The sequence below is a fragment of the Pongo abelii genome, chromosome 8 (assembly GCF_028885655.2).
Source record: "Pongo abelii isolate AG06213 chromosome 8, NHGRI_mPonAbe1-v2.0_pri, whole genome shotgun sequence".
Taxonomy (NCBI): domain Eukaryota; kingdom Metazoa; phylum Chordata; class Mammalia; order Primates; family Hominidae; genus Pongo; species Pongo abelii.
Window position 1 is genome coordinate 99,789,302 of NC_071993.2, and position 21,556 is coordinate 99,810,857.

Consider the following 21,556-nt stretch of genomic DNA (forward strand, 5'->3'; position numbering starts at 1 on the left):
GAAAGGAGGATCCAAGTTAGAGGGCTCAGGAGTGCTAGAACAGACAGTAGGAGTGACTGTGGCCTTTGCAAGAAGAACCATATGGAGATTGAATTAAAACAAAGCCACTGTGGTATCAGTCTATTAATGGTTCCCATTCCCTTTAGGGGATAGAGATGAGGCTTCATCATTGGTATGAACAGACTCTACCACAGTGATGTTTGGAGCAGGACCAGTTTGAGCAGTTAAGAAACTCTGACTTCAGTAAATGTTTGAGAATATAGATAATTCCAACCCAGTGTTTCCTAAATACTTATTGTCTATTATATATTCATTATTTGCAGAGGAAAGAGGTGGTTGAAATAAATATAAAAGTAATATAAGAAATAGTTTTATCCTGATGGAGCTTAAACATGCTTTAGAGAAGCAAAACATAAACTGGTTAGGAATCCTTATAAGACAATGAGTCGTCGGCTGGGCTGTTATCCCAGCACTTTGGGAGGCTGAGGCGGGTGGATCACAAGGTCAGGAGATCGAGATCATCTTGGCTAACATGGTGAAACCCCGTCTCTACTAAAAATACAAAAAATAGCCGGGCGTGGTGGCATGTGCCTGTAGTCCCAGCTACTGGGGAGGCTGAGGCAGGAGAATCCCTTGAACATGGCAGGTGGAGTTTGCAGTGGGCCGAGATCGTGCCACTGCACTCCAGCCTGGGTGACAGAGCGAGACTCTGTCTCAAAAAAAAAAAAAGACAACGAGTTGTGTGGAAATAATTGGTATATCTTCAAGTCAGGTTTAGAAGGAGACTGAAAAAGCCATTCTTATCTCCAAATTATGTCTGTAAAGTATGGTACATATAAAACATATTCATATGTACTTTTGTTTGCAATCAGTGCTCAGATATTACGTCAAACAAGGAACACTGTTATAGATGACCTAGATCTGTAGATGATTAACCTTGCTGAGTTGGGAAAGATAGTAGAAAGTGAAGAAGGTGGTCTTTATTAGGTCATTTGACTATTTAAAAAACTGTCTTCTCTTTATCAAAGAAAAAATTTTGTTTTTTGAAATCTTTAAATTATCACTGACTAAGTAAATGACTATTATTTTACAGTCACCTGTGATCCTATATTTATTTGTTTATTTATGAGACAGAGTCTCACTCTGTTGCCCAGGCTGGAGTGCAGTGGCATGGTCTCAGCTCACTGCAGCTCTGCCTCCAGGGTTCGAGCAATTCTCCTGCTTTAGCCTCCTGAGTAGCTGGGACTACAGACGCGCACCACCACGCCTGGCTAATTTTTTTTTTTTTTGTATTTTTAGTAGAGACGGGGTTTTCACATGTTCACCAGGCTGGTTTCGAACTCCTGGCCTCAAGTGATCCGCCTGCCTTGGCTTCCCAGAGTGCTGGGATTATAGGTATAAGCCACAGCGCCCAACCACCTGTGATCCTATTTTAATCAAGTGTTTTAAACCTTTGATATTTGACATACTTCCCCAAATTTCAGATTCTAAAATTGTCTTTTTGAATTCAAACTTTTGGATATTCCGGAAGGGGCCCCTGGAAGCTCAAGAGAGACATATTAGGGCTTATTCGATATAAGGAAATCATATGAGAAACATTGTCAAATAAGAAGTGGTATTTAACTTGCTTTGAATTATATTTATACAAATATTCATGTATTCCAAAATTATATTGGATTCCTGAAATTCTGATGTCTTGATATATGTTATCAGTCATAATTATTATGTTATTATATGTCACAAAAATAACAAAATTCCCTTGTCAGTTGGTGTCTTTTACCATGGCTATTTTCTTTTCTTTTTTTTTTTTTGAGGTAGAGTCTCACTCTTGTCACCAAAGCTGGAGTGCAGTGGCGCGATCTCGGCTCACTGCAAACTCTGCCTCCCGGGTTCAAGCAATTCTCCTGCCTCAGCCTCCCAAGTAGCTGGGACTACAGGCGTGTGCCACCAAGCCCAGCTAATTTTTTTTGTATTTTTAGTAGAGGTGGGGTTTCGCCAGGTTGGCCAGGCTGGTCTCAAACTCCTGACCTCAGGTGAGTCACCTGCCTCGGCCTCCCAAAGTGTTGGGATTACAGATGTGAGCCACTGCATTCAGCCTAACCATGGCTATTCTAAGTCTTTTGTCATCTACAGAATATTAATTGTTTTTCTTTGATTCTCCTCAAAAAGCAGTTTACAATTGGCTACAGTCCAAAATTTGCTTCTTGGCATACAGAGTTATATAATGGACTCTGGAGACTCCAAAGGGGGAGAGTGGGAGAAGGGATGAGGGATAAAAACTACATATTGGGGGTTGGTCGCGGTGGCTCACACCTGTAATCCTAGCACTTTGGGAGGCTGAGGCGGGTGGATCATGAGGTCAGGAGATGGAAACCATTTTGGCCAACACGGTGAAATCCTGTCTCTTCTAAAATACAAAAAATTAACCAGGCATGGTGGCAGGTTCCTGTAATCCCAGCTACTTGGGGGGCTGAGGCAGGGGAATCACTTGAACCTAAGAGATGGAGGTTGCAGTGAGCCAAGATCGTGCCATTGCACCCCAGCCTGGCGACAGAGCAAGACTCTGTCTCAAACAAACAAACAGTACATATTGGGTACAATGTATACTACCTGGATGATGAATACACTAAAATCTCAGACTTCACCACTATACGATTCATCCATGTAACCAAAAACCACATATTTCAAAAGCTATTGAAATAAAATAAAAGGCCAGGCATGGTGGCTCATGCCTATAATCCCAGCACTTTGGGAGGCTGAGGTGGGCAGATCACGAGGTCAGGTGATCGAGACCATGCTGGCTAACACAGTGAAACCCTGTCTCTACTAAAAATGCAAAAATTAGCTGGGCGTGGTGGCGCACACCTGTAATCCCAGTTACTCAGGAGGCTGAGGCAGGGGAATCACTTGAACTTGGGAGGCAGAGGTTGCAGTGAGCCGAGATTGCACCATTGCACTCCAGCTTGGGCAACAAGAGTGAAACTCCGTCTCAAAAAAATAAATAAATAAAATAAAAATAAAAATTTTAAAAAAGAAATACATTCTTTATGCAGACCATCACATAACCATCTTTGACATAAATCACACTCCCCTATATGTAAAGATTAAATAAGACCTCATAACCAACAGCAATGTACAGACCATGTTTACATCTTAATTTGAACAAACCAGTTATAAAAAAAAAAGGGAGGGGGCAGGTTTGAGATAATGAGGGAAATATGGATATTAGATATTTGGTATTAAATTATTTTTAAAAGGTATAATAATGACATGGTGAATATGTTTTTTAAATGCCTTACTAGAGGCATAATAAAATATTATAGGTAAAATGAAAAAGTACATGTATATGAGTTATACATGTTTTCAAAAAACATTAGAATATACAAAAAAGTAGAAAAAATTACTCATAGTCTTACTACCTAAACACATCATTATTGGCATTCTGTTTTATTTCCTGCTGGTCTTTTTCTATTAATTTTTTTCCTCATCCATGCTCCTACCCTCACCAAAATATGATTGCTGGCATACTGTCCTCACAATTCCTTCTTTGTATTTCAGATAGTGTTTGCCTCTTAAATCTTAAAAATGAACTTTTTTTTTTACCAGATATTTCAGAGCCATAAAACCCAAATATAATGTGTGTAACTTGTTTTGATCCCAATTCAGACAAATCAATGGGAGAAAGCAGGGAAATGTATTCTGTGGTTTGTTTTAAAATACTTTAGAAAGAAAAATTATTGACAGTAGCTGAATCTGGGAGGTGAGGATGATGGGTTTATTGTGCTATTTACTTTCATGTATGTTTGAAATTTTTCACAATAAAAATAAAAATATTAAAGTAAAAAAATAAAAGACGCTGACAAATGCTCTTATATACAGGTGTCTGGTAACTTTGAAAATCGTACCACTGGACTAGGTAAAAAAACTTCCAGGACTCTAATTAAAAAGCTGATACATTCATAAAGATTGCTAACCCAACATCAAGCAAAACAAGAATTACATGGAACTGAACTGATGGTGGACTAAAATAATTTTTTTATTATTTTATTTTTAAATGTTAATCTATGTATTTATTTATTTTGAGACCAGGTTATGAGACTGGCTAATTTGTGTATTTTTGGTAAAGATGGAGTTTCACCATGTTGCCCAGGCTAGTTTTGAATTCCTGGGCTCAAGCAATCCACCCACCTCAGCCTCCCAAAGTGCTGGGATTACAGGCGTGAGCCACCGCACTTGGCCCAAAATGATTTTTTGTTCACTTTTTATTTAAAACATTGCTGATTCTTTCTATGTTTTGTTTTCCAGAGCCAAGAAAATTTTTTCTTCTAAGCTATTCATAACTTACAGCAATTAGTTAAAATATTCTTATGAACAAAATCAAAACATTTACTTTTCTCTCTAGATGATTTCTCCAGAATTTAGAAACTATCCATAACTATTCTAGTTTTGTGACAATCTAATTATTTACATAAGTTCAATAAGAATCTTTTCTTTTGTAACAGGACACATTGAAAACACTGGTTATTTTACCAAGGATTTGACTAAAATGTCATGTTTTCGTATATGACCAGACTGCTTTGAGGGATTGAGGTTGACTTTATAAAGCCAATAAAGTTTAAAAAAAAAACAAAACAAAAAAGAGACTGGCCCTGTACCCTATCCACACAGTTCCCTTATAAGGTTCCTGACCTTGGGATAAGTAAAAAATGTCACATTTCTGGCAGGCCTGAGAACCTCAAGATACTTCGAGGACCTCAAAAAGAGAAAATTTCACCCAGTTCATACCGATATTAGAGGCACAGTCTGATGGCAAATGCTCAGTTTGCTTTCCTACCCTTGAGGCTTTTAAAAGTCTAATCCAAAATTCCTTATTAAAAATTCCAGTGAAGTCCATTTTTAAAAAGTCCATAGGTGAATCACTATTCTTGCTGCACTATACAAATAATCAGGCCAAATATGGTAAGACTAAAATTTATTTTACAAATAAATTGGTCCTAGTATAATTTGTATTTGATTTTTTTAAAAGGGGTACTAGAAAAAATATATATTAAAGGAAAAACCATAGTATGCCTGTATTAGATTCTAGCCTTGTCCGTTATTTTTGAGTTTTTATTATTTGCCTGCAATTTAGACCAAATCCTAAATTCTTTTTTAGCTACAAGTCTCCAAACTAATGTTTTCACATTTTTCTCACTTAAAATCACTAAAAATTAAAACTGCTTTTCTTAAAGCCCTAAAGCTAGAACTTAATATAAACTTCAACAAAAATCACCAGAGCAACTTACATATTAACAGCCTTTATGCCTACAGATATATGGCCTGTGCAAAAAGTTTGCTTGAATACCTGATTCAAACTATAATAATAATAAAAAATCTGTCAAATTGCCACTGCAACCTGAAGATGCTTCAGAGACTCTAATAATTAGCTTATAGACTACTCCAGACATTGACCATTGTTTTTCTTCTGTTTCTGTAGAGATGCCTCTTATTAAAAATATGTTTGCCTACCTTACATGTAGAGGCCTAGCTTTGAAGGCCCATCTGCAATGCTGTCTCCTAAAATAAGACACAGCTGTTTAATTGGACTGGCCTATTCCCCAAAATAAGAGACTGATTTGATGAGATCTTTTGCCATTGAGTTACTAACTTGATTTGTCTTTTCACAGCTACTGACTCAGCTTTTAATATGTGAAACTTCTAGGGAAGTTACAGACAGGGAAATGTTGGGACTCAGAAACCAGTACTCTAAAATACGGTGCTTTGACATGCTGAACTGAAGAAGCAGCATTGAGGTCTCTCTGACCTCCTTCCCACCCCCGCCCACTGCCCCACCATCTCTCAATACTTTGTCTCTCCCAAAGTACAGGATAAAGTTGTTCTCTAAAATTCCCTCATCTGTTTGAAGTTTGGACCTGTCAAGGAAGACAACGGTTACCTCTGGTTCCTTCCCTTGTATTAGCTAAACTCATGCAAGAAGAAAGACTGAAGTCTGTCAACACACCTGGACAGACTTTTGTCACATAGGCTCAACAGACTTTGTCCCAGACCATTGTATGTTCTTCATTCCCATTAAGTTCCCCTAGAAATCATTCACTACCCTCCTAAAATCATCCACACTTTCCCCATCTCCCTTTCCCATAAGAAAAAAGATACAGGGTCGGGCATGGTGGCTCACATCTGTAATCCCAGCACTTGGGAGGCTGAGGTAGGAGGATCACTTGAAGCTGGGTGTCAAGACCAGTCTGGGCAACATAGCAAGACCCTACCTCTAAAACAAAACAAAACAAAACAAACAAAAACATGTAACCATCTATACCCCATTGCATAGTGGAAAAATCACTCTGCGATTCTCTCTCATGCATGCTAATAAATGTATATGGTATTTCTCCTATTAATTTGCCTTTTGTTAATTGATGTTTCAGTTAAACTTCCAAGGGTGAGGGAGTTTTCCCTTTGTCCCTACAACTCTCAACTTCCATTCCAGTTTACCAGAAGAGATTCTTTCTGTTGACAGTAGATCCATTTCCTTTAGAAGGAGTTCCCTCTGTTGCAATGCTGTTTCCCTGAACAAGGTGATGTAATATTGAAAACAGGATTCTTTAGCAAGTTGAAAACAGGATTGATTGTATATTCATTTCCCAGTTAGTTTAAGGTCACTTAGTGGGGTAAGTTTCCTACTGGTGTAAGTTGCAAGGACATAAACATATTCTCCAATCCAAAGGACAGCTTTAAGAGGAGATGATTTGAGAATAATTCTCATTATATATGAATAATCTGTTTATAGAAAATTTGAAATTTATCATGTGATATTTTCTCAGTTGTATATGAATTTTTATGGTGGTAATTCGTTTATGTGACGTTAACTGGTTTATATTTCATTGTAGGATTGTGAGTAGGACCACATAGTTTATGAAACTGTTCGTAAGGATTCTGTTCCTTGATTTTTCCAAATAGCTAGATGGTTGGTTTAATGGAGATTAAAACACTGATCCCACGTACTTCCTTCCTTCAAAGATAATCATCATTTGACAGCATAGAAGGCCTCTTTACAAGTATATAGCTCACTAGGGAATCGTTACTAAGACATACTTATAAATATTAATAAACATCTCAAGTCATTTTTGTTGAATTTACTTTTCAAGTATGTGCACTTAGAGGGCATTAAGTCCTGGTTGACTTTTCCTCATCAATGTAATCTAAGAGACTTCTAAGTTAATTTAAAAAATCTATTATGAAACATGTAGAATTGTGAAATCTATGATGATGTGTGTAGAAGTGTTAGAATACAAGATTTATGTAGAAATAACTAAATATAAAACAATTTTTGAGAATGGTAGTAAATAAGCAGTGGAAGGGATCAGTGGATAGAAAATTTTGGGTGAGTTATTTTATTACATTTTAATTTTTCTTGTTTTAAAAGGGGCTTAAAATACTTTTTTCTGATTATTATTGTCAAAATTTAATCATATTCTTCCTGGACTTTTGTATTCCAAAATAAGAATATGCAACTAATTCTTTAGCTGCTAGATCACTGTGGCATGGCTTGAATTTTATTATTTTAGCAGCTTGGACTTAATAAATTGAAAAAGATAGATATTTTTCACCTATATTTGTTTTTTTGCTTATATTTGTTTTTGAAATTAGTTTACAAATAGTTAAGTGGTGAAATGCCAAGTATGGGGAATTGGCAAAAAATAAAAATAAAACTGGTCTTGAAAAGTGAAGTCTCACATGAGGTGATAAAAGTTTTTTTTTTTTTTAATCAGATGTTAGTGATTATTTAAATAAGGATGCTTTAAAGTTTCGATAGGGCTTTTATGTTCCTTACTTCATAAAGCTATTTCATAGCATATTGCTTTAATACTTTTATATGAAGTAGTATACCACCAAACGTAAAGGGGTTGCTCACACCTTTATTTACATTTCAGTTGGGGTTCTGCACTTTTCCTTCTTTTTTTTTTTTTCAGTCTGTGATCCATTTCTGTCTTAATAGGGTGGTTGACAGTTCTTTTCAAGCATACTTAGAAAGGCAAAAGAGCCCTTTTCATAGTACTTATAAGGGGTCATGCTTCTGTTTTTTAGTTTGAATTTGATACTGCTTCATGAGTTGCTCTGAAAGATTAGGAAGTAGGTCCAGTGGTCAGATTTTACCTGCCCACCCGGACTTTGCCCTGAGGTCAAACTCCTGATATTTGCTGTTCTGAATAGAGGAGCTGATGACAAGTATGAGCTGATACAAGAGGAAAGTTAGAACCATATCAAAGCTGAAGGCAAGAGAATTGGGACTCTATGAGAGACTAGCTAAAAGATGGATCATCGGGATTGCCCTCTTCTAAGGAAAAGGAAATAGCTGACCTGAGAGTGAAAAGACTTTATCATCCTGCCAATCACATACTTGCTAATGGAAGCCAGTTATCTCAACAACATCTTAAGTCCTACTGCTCTAGTAGACAATGTGGAGGATTAGCGGTACTGGTGCCACATTATGTGAATATGCTGCCTGCATCAATTTAAATGTGCTTTGTGAATATGATTTGTTCGAGTAAATTTTTTTTTACAAGTAAAGCCTATCATCCTGTTACCCCCTATTCTGAAATTAAGTTGCTAAATGATGAAGGACTTTATATACTTATTTGTGCCTGTTTTCATTTACAAAGACTGTATGTTTTGTTAAATATAATCTTTCAAGTGGATTTCAGATGAATATGTGAAATTCTTTTGGCAATATATGAAAACTTAAAAAAATTTAAACTATATTAAGATTCTTTGTATAATATGCAGTATTCAGTGATAATTGTTTATAACTTATTATTTTTTAATAACTCATTCTTAATATATAGAAATATTTCACTAAATATCACTGGGAAATGAGGTGTCACATATAACTGAATTTTCCAGGTGACCAAAGATGATTTTTTAATCGCCAAAGCTTTTTAAATATAGCCATTTTGATGGAAAACTTTAAAGGTGTCTCTCACTTTCATATCTTCTAATGGCATATAATTTCCACAGTAGATTGAGCATCCATTGCTTCACTAATACTATACTAAATCCTCTTTAACTGATCCTGTTGCATTTTGTGAGAAGTTACTTACACTGTTAAGATATCATTATTTCATTTGATGGTATCTTGATAATCTTTTAGAAAATATGGAGAAGTTTAGGTAGGTCAAATGATAAAGCAGTAAGGTGGGTTTCAAGCTAATGAAACAATCCTTTGCCCAAAGAATGCTGGCTGATGTATTGTTACCACCCTAGAGCTTCATTTCCCAAAGGATCTTTCCAGAACACTGACTTCTCAAGATGAGAAAAGGTTTCCAAGTCAGATAAGTTTGGGAAGCACTTTATATTTTAAACCCTCTTAGAGACCATTTTTATTAGAATTTCATTTTATTTTAATTTTTTGGAGACATGATTTCACTCTGTTGCCCAGGCTGCAGTACAGTGGCACAGTCTTGCCTCACTGCAACCCCTGCCTCCCGGGTTCAAGCGATTTTCCTGCCTCAGCCTCCCGAGTAGCTGGGATTACAGGTGCACACCACCACACCTGGCCTGGCTAAGACAGCGTTCCACCATGTTGGCCAGGCTGGTCACGAACTCCTGACCTCAGGTGATCCACCCAGCTAGGCCTCCCAAAGTCCGGGATTACAGGTGTAAGCCACCGTGCCTGGCCTTTTATTAGAATTTTAAAGATAGGAATTCTGCAGTAACCCAGCATTCCCAAACTCATTACAGGGCACCTCCCTCATTCATTTTAGGGTTTATTACATGAAACATCCTTTGGCAAATGCTTTAAGGAAGATGCTGGCAGTGCCCTCTAAATGTCTTTCTTTGACAGTTTGGGATCAACAGTTTTCTTTTCTCTTTTTTTCCTAGAAAGCCCAACCAGCAGGGATCAACATATTTTTAAAATAATAATTTGAGTTAAGACATAGAAAAAATACAGATTGTATGTGTAGATTGTATGAAGCCAGGAGAGTTACCCAAGATGACAGGAGACAGAATCAAAGTATTCTCAGTAGGCTTAAGTGATGAGCCAAAGCCAACAAAGTTAAATTTAGTAAGAAAAATATTAAGTCTATGTTTAACTTTTTAAAAAATAAATTTTTTAAATTTCACGTTGTAGGAAATCTGATTTATAATGTGAAAAAGATCTGGTAGTTTAGTTAACCTCCATGAACAAATTGTGTGATGGTAATTCCTAGACTGCATTCATGACATGGTGGTATTTGGGTTAGACCACTGTGCTTTGGGGCTGTTAAGACTATGCCTGTGTATTGCATGATGTCATAGACACTCACAAATTGGAGAGCACCTAAAAAGAGAGTTACAAGGCTAGTGAGGGATGAGATACCTGGTCATATGAGAAGCCGTTTTTAAATTTTTGGACATTTAATTTAAAGCTTAGAAGTGTAGCTTTGCAGAGGAATATAAAATAGGTTTTTATTGGGCTAGCTATATGAGTCAAGTGTACTATTTTCTTCTTCCAAATATAATCCTATGCCACAATAATAATTTACTTAACCCATTCAGGATTAGGTCTTGTTTTCAAGTATTTAATTTATTTCAAGTATTTTAATTTTGGGCAAACTAGAGAAAAGAGGAGTGGTCATTCCTTTGAATGATATGTAGGAAATTTGAAAGAGAATTTTAAATGTGCAAAATATATGTGGATCTCATAGCACTTTTCAAATAAATGTTTTATTAAAGTACATTATGCATTTGGGCAAATCGTATGTATACTGCTACTGATTTTTCACCAGGTGACTACATCTATAGAACACATAGATCAAGAAAGAGAACTTGACCAGTACCTCAAAGGAGAGCCCCCACCCCACACTGTGCCTCTCTCTAGTCATTCTTCTCCTCCCTCTCAAAGATAACCACTATCATGACTTTTAACACCAAAGATAAAAGTAGCCTGAGTTTTAACTTTGTATACACCAAATCATGCAGGATAACTTTTAGTTCTGCTTTCTTTTGCTCATTGTCTTTGAAATTTATCCATGTTGTTACATATAGCTGTGGTTCATTCACTCCCTTTGTTGTGTAGTCTGCCCTTGTACAAATATACTGTAATTTATGTATACGTTCTGCTCTTGGTAGACATATGAACTGATTCCAGTTTTGCTGTTACAGTAGTACTAACATGATCATTCTTTTACATGTCTTTTGGTAAACATATGCACACATTTCCGTTTGAGTGTTTACCTAGGAGTGGAATTGCTGAGTCAGGGGGGTGTATACACATGATCAGTTTTAATAGATACTGTGAAGCATTTGTTGCTAGTTTATACTTCAGCCATCAGTGTAGAGAAGTTCTAGCTGTTCTGCATCCCTGTTATCACTTGGTATTGTCTGTCTCTTCCTTTTTAGCCATTCCAGTGGCCGTGTGGTAGTTTTACACTGTGATTTTAACATACAGGCATACCTTGCTTTATTGTGCTTTGCTTTGTTGCGATTCACAGATAATGTGATTTTTACAAATCTAAGGTTTGTGATACTGCTGCATCCTGGAAGTCTTTCAGTACCGTTTTTCTAACAGCATATGGTCACTTAGTATCCTTGGTCACATTTTGTAATTCTCATAGTATTTCAAACTTTTTCATTATTACTATGTCCGTTTTTGATCTGTGATCAATGGTCTTTGATGTTACCACTGTAATTGTTTTGCGGTGCATGAACCACACCCATATAAGATGATGAACTTAATCAATAAACGTGTGTGTTCTGACTGCTCTACCAACCAGCTGTTCCCGTCTCTTCCTCTCCTGGAGCCTCCCTATTCCCTAAGAGGTAACAATATTGAAATTAGGCTAATTAACGATCCTACAGTGGCCTCTAAGTGTTCAAGTGAATGGAAGAGTCACATGTCTCTCACAAAAGCTAGAAATGATTAACTTAATGAAGAAAGCATGTCGAAAGCTGATAGACCAAAAGCAAGGCCTCTTGCACCAAACAGCCAAGGTGTGAATACAAAGAAATAATTATTGAAGGAAATTAAAAGTGCTACTCCAGTGAACACAAGATTGATATGAGAGCAAAATAGCCTCATTGCTGATATGGAGAAAGTCCGAGTGTTCTGGATAAAAATCAAACCAGCCACAGCATTCCCTTGAGCCAAAGTATAATCCAGAGCAAGGAGGGCCTAACTCTGTTCAATTCTATGAAGGCTAAGAGAAGTGAGGAAGCTGCAGATGAAAAGTTTGAAGGTAGCTGAGGTTGGTTCATGAGGTTTAAGGAAAGAAGCCATCTCCATAACATAAACGTGCAAGATGAAGCAGCAAGTGCTAATGGAGAAGCTACAGCAAGTAATTTATCCAGAAGATCTAACTAAGATAATTGATGAAGTGGCTACACTAAGCAAGAGATTTTCAACGTAGATCAGACAACCTTCTATTGGAAAAAGGTATCAACTATGACTTTCATAACTAGAGAAGAGAAGGCAATACTTGGCTTTAAAGTTTCAAAGGACATTCAGACTGTCTTGTTAGGGACTAATGCATCTGGTGACTTTAAGTTGAAGCCAGTATTCAATGACCATTCCAAAAACCCAAGGGCCCTTAAGAATTGTTACATCTGCCTGTGCTCTATAAATGGAACAACAAAGCCTGGGTGATAGCACATCTATTTATAGCATGGTTTGTTGAATATTTTAAGCACACTGTTGAGACCTCCTGCTCAGAAGAAAAGAATCCTTTCAAAATATTACTGCTTATTAACAATGGACTTTATCACTCAAGAACGCTGATGGATATGTACAAGGAAATAAATGTTTTCATGCCTGCTAACACAGCATTCATTCTGCAGCCCATGGATCAAGTAATGATTTCAACTTTGAAGTCTTATTATTTAAAAATACATTTTGAAAGGCTACAGCTACCATAGAATAGTTCCTCTGATGGGTCTGGGCAAAGTCAACTGAAAGCCTTCTGGAAAGAATTCACCATTCTAAATGCCATTAAAGACATTTGTGATTGGTCGTGGCTCACCCCTGTAATCCCAACACTTTGGGAGGCCAAGGTGGGAGGACTGCTTGAGGCTGGGAGTTTGAGACCAACCTGGAAAACATAAGGAGATGCTGTCATATGTTATTTTTTTAAAAATTAGCCAGGCATGGTGGTGCTTGCCTGTAATCCCAGCTACTCTGGAGGCTAGGTGGGAGGATCACTTGAGCCCTGAAGGTGGAGACTTCAGTGAGCTGTGATCGTGCCACTCCACTCCAGCCTGGGCAACAGAGCAAGACCCTGTCTCAAAAAAAAGAAAAAAGTTTCCAATCCTCATGGATGATTTTGAGGGGTTGAAGACTTCAGTGGAGGAACTAACTGCAGAAGTTGTGGAAATACCAAGAAAACTAGAACTGGAGCCTGAAAATGTGACTGAGTTGCTAAAATCTCATGATAAAATTTGAATGGATGAGGTATTACTTCTAACAGATAAGCAGGGAAAGTGTTTTTTTGAGATGGAATCTACCCCTGGTGAAGAGGCTGAGAACATTGTTGAAATGACAACAAAGAATTTAGAATATGCTGGATGTCGTGGCTCACGCCTGTAATCCGAGCACTTTGGGAGGCCGAGGCAGGCAGATCACCTGAGGTCGGGAGATCAGGACCAGCCTGACCAACATGGAGAAACCCTGTCTCTACTAAAAATACAAAATTAGTCAGACGTGGTGGCATATGCCTGTAATCCTAGCTACTTGGGAGACTGAGGCAGGAGAATCACTTGAACCTGGGAGGCGGAGGTTGTGGTGAGCTGAGATTGTGCCATTGCACTCCAGCCTGAGTAACAAGAGTGAAACTCCATCTCAAAAAAAAAAAAAAAAAAAAGAATTAAGAATATTACATAAACTTAGTTGATTAAGAAGTGGCAGAATTTGAAAGGATTGACTCCAATTTTGAAAGATGTTCTACTCTGGGTAAAACGCTGCCAAACAGTATCCATGCTTCAGAGATATCTTTTGTGAAAGGAAGAGTCAATTGATGCAGTAAATTTCATTGTTGTCTTTTTTTAAGATATTGGCATAGCCACCTCAGCCTTCAGCAATTACCACCCGAATGAGTCAGCAGCCATCCACACTGAGGCAAGAGTCTCCACCAGCAAAAACATTACAACTGGCTGAAGGCTCAAATGATCATTAGCATTTTTTTCGTAGTAAAGTACATTTAATTAGGGTGTGTACATTGTTTTTTCAGACATGCTATTGCACACTTAATAGACTATAGTGTAAACATAACTTTCATTTACACTGGGTAACCAAAAAATTTGTGTCACTCACTTTATTGTGATAATCATTTTATCGAGGTTGTCTGGAACCAGACATACAGTATCTCCGAAGTATGCCTGTTTATTTCTTGATGACTTATAAAATTGAATTTTTTTTCATCCATGTATTTGCCATTTGAATGTTCTCTTTTGTGAATAACCTGCCGAGATTTGAGGCCATTTTTCTCTATTGGCTTATCTATGTCTGACTGATTTATAGAATTTCTTTGTATATTCTGAATGGGAGTTCTTTATCAGGTCTATGTATTGTAAATGTCTTCTACTCTGTTGCTTGTCTGTTCACTCTTAATAGTGTCTTTTGATGAGGAGAAGTTCATAATAGTAATGAAATCCAGTTTATTATTTTTTATGATTCTTTTAATGTCCTGTTTAAGAAATCTTTGCCTACCCCTGACATCATAAAGATATTTTCCTTTGTTTTCTTCTGCAATTTTATTGTTTTACCACTCATATTTAAGTTTATAATCCATCCAAAGTTGATTTTTATGCATAGTTTGGGATGTAAAGTTCAAGATTCATTTTGTTCTATATGGTTATTCAATTGACCTAGCATCATTTATTGAAAATAAATGGATCTCATAGTGTTTTTCTTTTTTTTTTTTTTTCTTTGAGGTGGAGTTTCGCTCTTGTTGCCCAGGCTGGAGTGCAATGGCATGATCTCGGCTCACCACAACCTCTGCCTCCCAGGTTCAAGTGATTCTCCTGCCTCAGCCCCCCTGAGTAGCTGGGATTACAGGCATGTGCCACCACGCCCGGCTAACTTTGTATTTTTAGGAAAGACAGGGTTCCTCCGTGTTGGTCAGGCTGGTCTCGAACTCCCAACTGCAGGTGATCCACCTGCCTCAGCCTCCCAAAGTGCTGAGATTACAGGCCTGAGCCACCGCGACTAGCCTAGTTTTTTGTATTTTTAGTAGAGATGGGGTTTTGCCATGTTGCCCAGGCTGGTCTCAGACTCCTGAGCTCAGGCAGTCTGCCCACCTGAGCTCAGGCAATCTGCCTGCCTCGACCTCCCAAAGTGCTAGGATTATAGGCGTGAGCCACTGCGCCCAGCAAAAAAATGGTAAATTTTCAAAAATAATTTGAACTTCTAAAAAAAGCATTCAGATAATTTTATGAAGGATGATAATTACTAGAGAATTAATGCTGCTTAGATGCAGTAAACCAGTCAGTCATACAGAATAACTTGTTTTTAAGAAGCATGAACAGTAACATAGGATTCCTTGTGAAGAGTGAAAAGATTTAATTGAGAAATTAAAATACCAGCTCATGTAGAGTTCAAATCCTAACAGTTGTTAGATTCCTTAGTGACTCATCAAGGCTGTTGTTACTGAGCCACAGTCTGCAAGTATGCAGAGAAGGTAGGCAGTCTCCAAGTATGGAGAAAAATAAAGAATATGTTTTTACTTTTTTCTCTTACTTCATAAATTATAAATGAGATACTTCATAAATTATAAATGAGATGGGAACAATTTGAAGGGTAGATGTTTTAGTAAAATGATCAAGATAGGTTCTAGGTTTTTCCGTTTGTTGTAGAGTGTCTCATAGTATTATTAACAAAAAAGAAATACAGTTAAAGTGATATTTTTCAAGATACACCTTCCCTTAAGGCAAACAATCTAATTTTTGCCAAAATAAGAACCTTAAAGCCAAACTTCCAGGAAGAAAATAGTATTACTATTTAGTGTACTAAAAATAGGATGAAAAAATGTTGTAAGTCTTTTAGAACTTACAGATATTTTTGGCCCAGATGGTTTACTTTTCACGTTAATTTAGCTGTGAGCACCTACAGATGCAGAAAGAGAAGGGGGTAGAGGAACAAAAGCTACTTTGTTCATTTGATCTCTTTACCTGACACCAAGCCCTCCCTGCCAGGTAAGAGAGGAAATTTACACCTAGATATGTTCTTTTTCCTGTCATCACTTCTTTGATGCAATATCATTTTTTAAAGAATACTTTAAAAAAAAAGTCATTTTGTTACCCTGCACATGAATCTTTTTATTAATTGAAACCAGGGAAGATTCTCTGCCTCCAGGAGTTCAGGAATTATTTCTGAAGGTAAAGCCCATTCTTTTTCATTTTTTAGTTGGTTTTTAACTTATCAACTCTTACAACCTGACTTGTTCTTATCTGTGTCCTGATCCAATATGTTCTCATTTAATTGGACAAGAGTGTAGTCCATGCCTTTTCTTTTCTTTTTCTTTTTTTTTTTTTTTTTGAGACAGAGTCTTCACTCTGTTACCCAGGCTGGAGTGCAGTGGTGCAATCTCAGCTCACTGCAACCTCCGCCTCCCAGGTTCAAGCGGTTTTCCTGCCTCAGCCTCCTGAGCAGCTGGGCTTACAGGCACATGCCACCACACCCAGCTAATTTTTGTATTTTTAGTACAGAGGGGGGTGTCACCATGTTGGTCAGGCTGGTCTTGAACTCCTGACCTCAGGTGATCTGCCCTCCTTTGCCTACCAAAGTGCTGGGATTATAGTCATGAGCCACTGTGCCCAGCCCCATGCCATTTTTAAAAGAGGCATCCCATAATACTACCCCTCAGTTCACAGATTTGTTTTCTAATAAGAAACAAATGCACATATGAAGATATATGCCATTTCTTTCATGATAAATTGTAAGTCTGGGCTTCTCAATATAATACACTACAAGAGGACTAAGCAACCATTAGCCATGGGCATTACTCATTTGACCACTCTTATGTTCTACCACTTTATAGGGAAATCTGTTATGAATAATTTGTAGTTTTTTATTGATTTTTCCCCCCTTAGCCTTCATCTCCACAGACAGGAATTAGTTGTAACATAGATTGCAGACCAGGTGTGGTGGCTCACACCTGTAATTCCAGCAGTTTGGGAGGCCGAGGCAAGAAATCAGCTGGGTATTGTGGTGCACACCTGTAGTCCCAGCTAGTCAGGAGGCTGAGGCAGGACTGCTTGAGCCTGGGAGTCAAGGCTGCAGTGAGCTATGATTGCACCACTGCACTCCATCCTGGGTGACAGAGCGAGGGTCACAAAAACAACAGCAAACATCAACATAGATTGCATTGCACAAAGGTCATTACGTGCCTTTACGTCAGGGGTTCCAACTTGAGAACCATGGGTTGGTTTTAGGAGGTTCAAGCAGAATTTTGTATGCGCATTTTTCTGAGAAGAAAGTCTAATGTTTTCATCTCAAAGGCAGCATATATGACCTAAAAATAGATAGCTACACACCACTACTCCAGCAAAACTGAAAGCTGTCCAGATTAAGCCAGATCACCAAGAGCTGCTCTGTTTTCAGATGTTTCTTCATTTACTGGACAAATGTTTGAGCACCTGCTTTGGGCACTGTTTTAAGTGCAGAAGACACAGTGGTGAACAAGATAGGCAGGATCCCTCCTCTCGAAATCCCCCTTTGTTGGAGGGAGATCCACAACAAAGAGTGCTAATTTAAATAGTTTTAGATGGAATTTCAAATAGCTTTTAGATGGTATGAGAAAAATAAAACAGGTTAATGTGATAGTGACTGGAGGTGAGGTGGGCCACTTCAGATTTGTTGATCAGGGAAACCCTCTTTAAGGCGGTGGCATCTGAGCACATAACTGAGTGAAATTGGGAAATATAGGGAAACAGCATTCCTGGCAGAGGGACGAGCAAGAGCAAAGTCCTAAGGTGCTGTTAGGAAAGAGAAAGGGTAATAGTATGGCTGTAATGTAGTGTGCAAGAGGAAGAGGGGCAAATGAAATTAGGAGGATTATCAGAGCCAAATCATGTACGGCCTTGAGGGCTTTGTTAAGGAGTTTGGATCATAGGTATGATGGGAAATCATTCAAGGGTTTCAAGCAGGTTAGTGTCATACTCTGATTTGTATTTTGAGAGTTTATTCTGGCTGTTTTAAGGAGAATAGATTTAAAAGGGACAAAATTAGAATCAGGAAGAGCAATTAGATGATTGTTTTGGTAGTCTAGGCTACGGATGATAGAATTGCTGTAGTAACTACTGATGATTGCGTTCACTGTATTTCACAGTAGCTCATAGTAGCTCCCAGCAGACTCAGAGATTTCTGCTTTCAGTATTACAGATAGTTGAATTTACCCTAAGCAACTGGTTGGTTTTTATTTCAAGAGAACGGTGAGTTGTATAATTAATGGTATTTTATTCTGTATTTTGGAGACAGAAAAACTCAGGAATATAGCATAGCATCACATGTATTTTGTATACTAACCTCATCTTCTTTCCTACTCTCATTTTCTCGTGGCCCTGGCTTTTCTCAGTTAACTAAGTTAAATTTGTCTTGCATATGTTTTTGTAAATTGCCTTAAAACCCTTTTGGAACAATGCAATATGTAAATAAATTAAGCGTTTGTTAGTGGACTCCTAAAACTGTTTGCAGTAAAAAGCACTAGGTGTGGGTAGATTTTGATTTATTTGTTTGTTTATTTACTCATTTATTTCTTCAATAAAAATGATCGAGTGCCAGGCACTGGGGAAAAAGAAGTGAGTGGTAGAAATTAAATAAGAGCCAGACTATTGGAGAGATAAGTTAGTTGGCAGTAATGAGATAAAGTTGAAGACAAAGACTATTGGATTCTGAAAGACAGCTAAAAGATAAAAAGTTAGGAGTGTAAAAAGAAAGCCACCAAAGTATCTGAATGACTTGTGACAAGAACACTATTGTGTAGGAAATCAGACAGGATGGAGTCCTGCTCTGCTTAATAACTACTGCAGGGAAGTTATTTGGAAACTGTTTCCAAATAACTGTTTTTGAAACAGTTTTGGAAACTGTTTCCTGAACTATTTCAACTATATTACAATGGTTTAATGAAATCTGTGAGGGAAAATGTTGTAGAGTTTACTTCTGAGAGAGAGCTTTTACCTAGCATGCTTAATCTTGATTGCTGAAGTTAGGAATTATGTGAAGCTTGCAGTAAAGAGATTATCAGTTGATTGAGTTAGCAGCTACCATCTGTTGGTTTTTAACACTTCAACAGGGCAGTGGCATCGCTATGCTAGGTTCATATCATAGGTGAACTATTAAAAGCTGACAGTTTCTTCCACCAGTCTTGCTTGAAAAGGGAAGTACCCTGGGCACCCACCTCCTTGTTCTTAGCCCCTCACCCATTTTCTTTTACCCTTTTATACATGGCCTGATAATCTCTCTCTACCATACCCCCAAATGATTATAAGTTGTAGGAAAGAAGTTCCCATGTACATCACCATAGAAAGATAGGAAAACCCTGATAAACATACACTTGTATTTGATTCAAAATGAACAACTTTGAGTTCTGTCTAAAGGGACATGAACAAGCCTTGAAACTTATGGAGGAATTGTTTGGCCAGAATTCATGCCATGGAGACTGGACGTCTGCCAGGACTTTGCTTTGAAATTTCTGTCTTCTGTTTCTAATCTTAAGGCATCACAACATACAATTCTTTTGCCACTGGTCCAGTTTATTCTTTTATGATGAGGAAGAAGGCACTTTTAAATAACAATTATTTCCACTATAATTAAACAAATCTTCTTTTGTTTGCATGATTTTGTTACTATATTGTATACACACGCTGCCTGCTTAAACTTGCCCCTGTGACTACTTCACAGGAACTTTCTTTAGAAGTTTTAAAGTCGTTGACTTCTTAAAGTATTAATGGGATTTGCCAAGGTTGTAGTATCTGAATTCTTGACTAGATATAGTAGCAGGACAACAAGTTTGTTCACACAGCTCCTCCAGCAAGCATTTTTTCCTCAGACAATCCTAAATTCACTTGAAGTGCCAAAGAATTAAAGGAAGATACATTTGGGTTTACTTCTGAATGTAACAAGACCAGACATCTCACAAAGTTTACCTTAAGGTCCAGATATTAGAAAAGTATGCTGCCCTTTTGGGAAAGCTTAAATTATAAAGGATTAGTCTGAACCTAAATGACTTTTTCTTTTTTCTTCTTTTTGCTCCAGTGTCATAATTCCGGAAGTTTATAGTTTATTTGCTTAAATATGTAGGTGATAGGTGCTTATGCCTTCAGCTATCGATATGAACTTCGAACTCAAATTTTTATGATTATTTTAAGAGTAAACGTTAGAGCTGTTTTGTAGCTTGGAAAATTACCCTGTAAAATGATTTTTCAAAAACCAAAAACAAACAGTGTGATAATTACAAAAATTGTTTATACTCACTGTTTTTAAAAATTTCTTAAAAGTACTATAATTGCACACTCACAAAAAGTTACAAATATAGTTTAGAGAGGTCCCTTGTACACTTCCCCCAGAGCTAATGTTTTACATAGCTATAGTATTTGTCAAAACCAGGAAATTGGGGCCTGGCGTGGTGGCTCACGCCTGTAATCCCAGCACTTAGGGAGGTTGAGGTGAGTGGATCACTTGAGGCCAGGAGCTCTAGACCAGCTTGGCCAACATGGCAAAACCCCGTCTGTACTAAAAATACAAAAATCAGACGAGTGCATTGGCACACGCTTGTAATCCCCGCTAGTTGGGAGGTTGAGACATGAGAATTGCTTGAACCTGGCCTGCGGAGGTTGCAGTGAGCCGAGATCTTGCCACTGCATTCCAGCCTGGATGACAGATCAAGACTCTGTCTCCAGAAAAACAAAAATGAAAACACAGGAAATAGATATTGCATGTTCACTGTTAAACTAAAATCTAACCTAAAAAGAAAGCTCTCAGGCCGGGCGCAGTGGCTCACACCTGTAATCCCAGCACTTTGGGAGGCCGAGGCAGGCAGATCACCGAAGGTCAGGAGTTTGAGACCAGCCTGACCAACATGGAGAAACCCCATCTCTACTAAAAATACAAAAAATTAGGCATGATGGCGCATACCTGTAATCCCAGCTACTCGGGAGGCTGAGGCAGGAGAATCGCTTGAGCCTGGGAGGTGGAGGTTGCAGTGAGCCGAGATCACACCATCGCACTCCAGCCTGGGCAACAAGAGCGAAACTCCATCTCAAAAAAAAAAAGAAAAAAAGAGAAAGCTCTTATTTTCCCCTCCTCTTCAGTCTCTCACAGTTATTGGTTTATTTCCCTCCAGACCTTTGTAGTGTACATTCGAACATGTATACATGCAGATACTTACATGCACACATGTAGTTATTTCCTTTTTGGGGGAGGTATGTTATAATTCACATTTTTCATGCAGCATATGCTTTCATATTGGTAAATATGGATGTTTCATTCTTTTTAATTTCATTGTACTGTCTATAGTGTACATATACCATAATTTATTAAACAAGTCCTCATTTGTTGGACATTATGGATTCTTTAGTTTTTTCTATCTATAAA

The 21,556-nt window shown here is 37.7% G+C and overlaps 1 protein-coding gene across 7 annotated transcripts in view; it reads left to right on the forward strand.

Moving 5' to 3' along the window:
- EXOC6 (exocyst complex component 6) overlaps window positions 1-21,556 on the forward strand; it is a 207,717-nt gene that overhangs the window by 163,414 nt on the left and 22,747 nt on the right. The gene's annotated exons all lie outside the window — the stretch shown is intronic.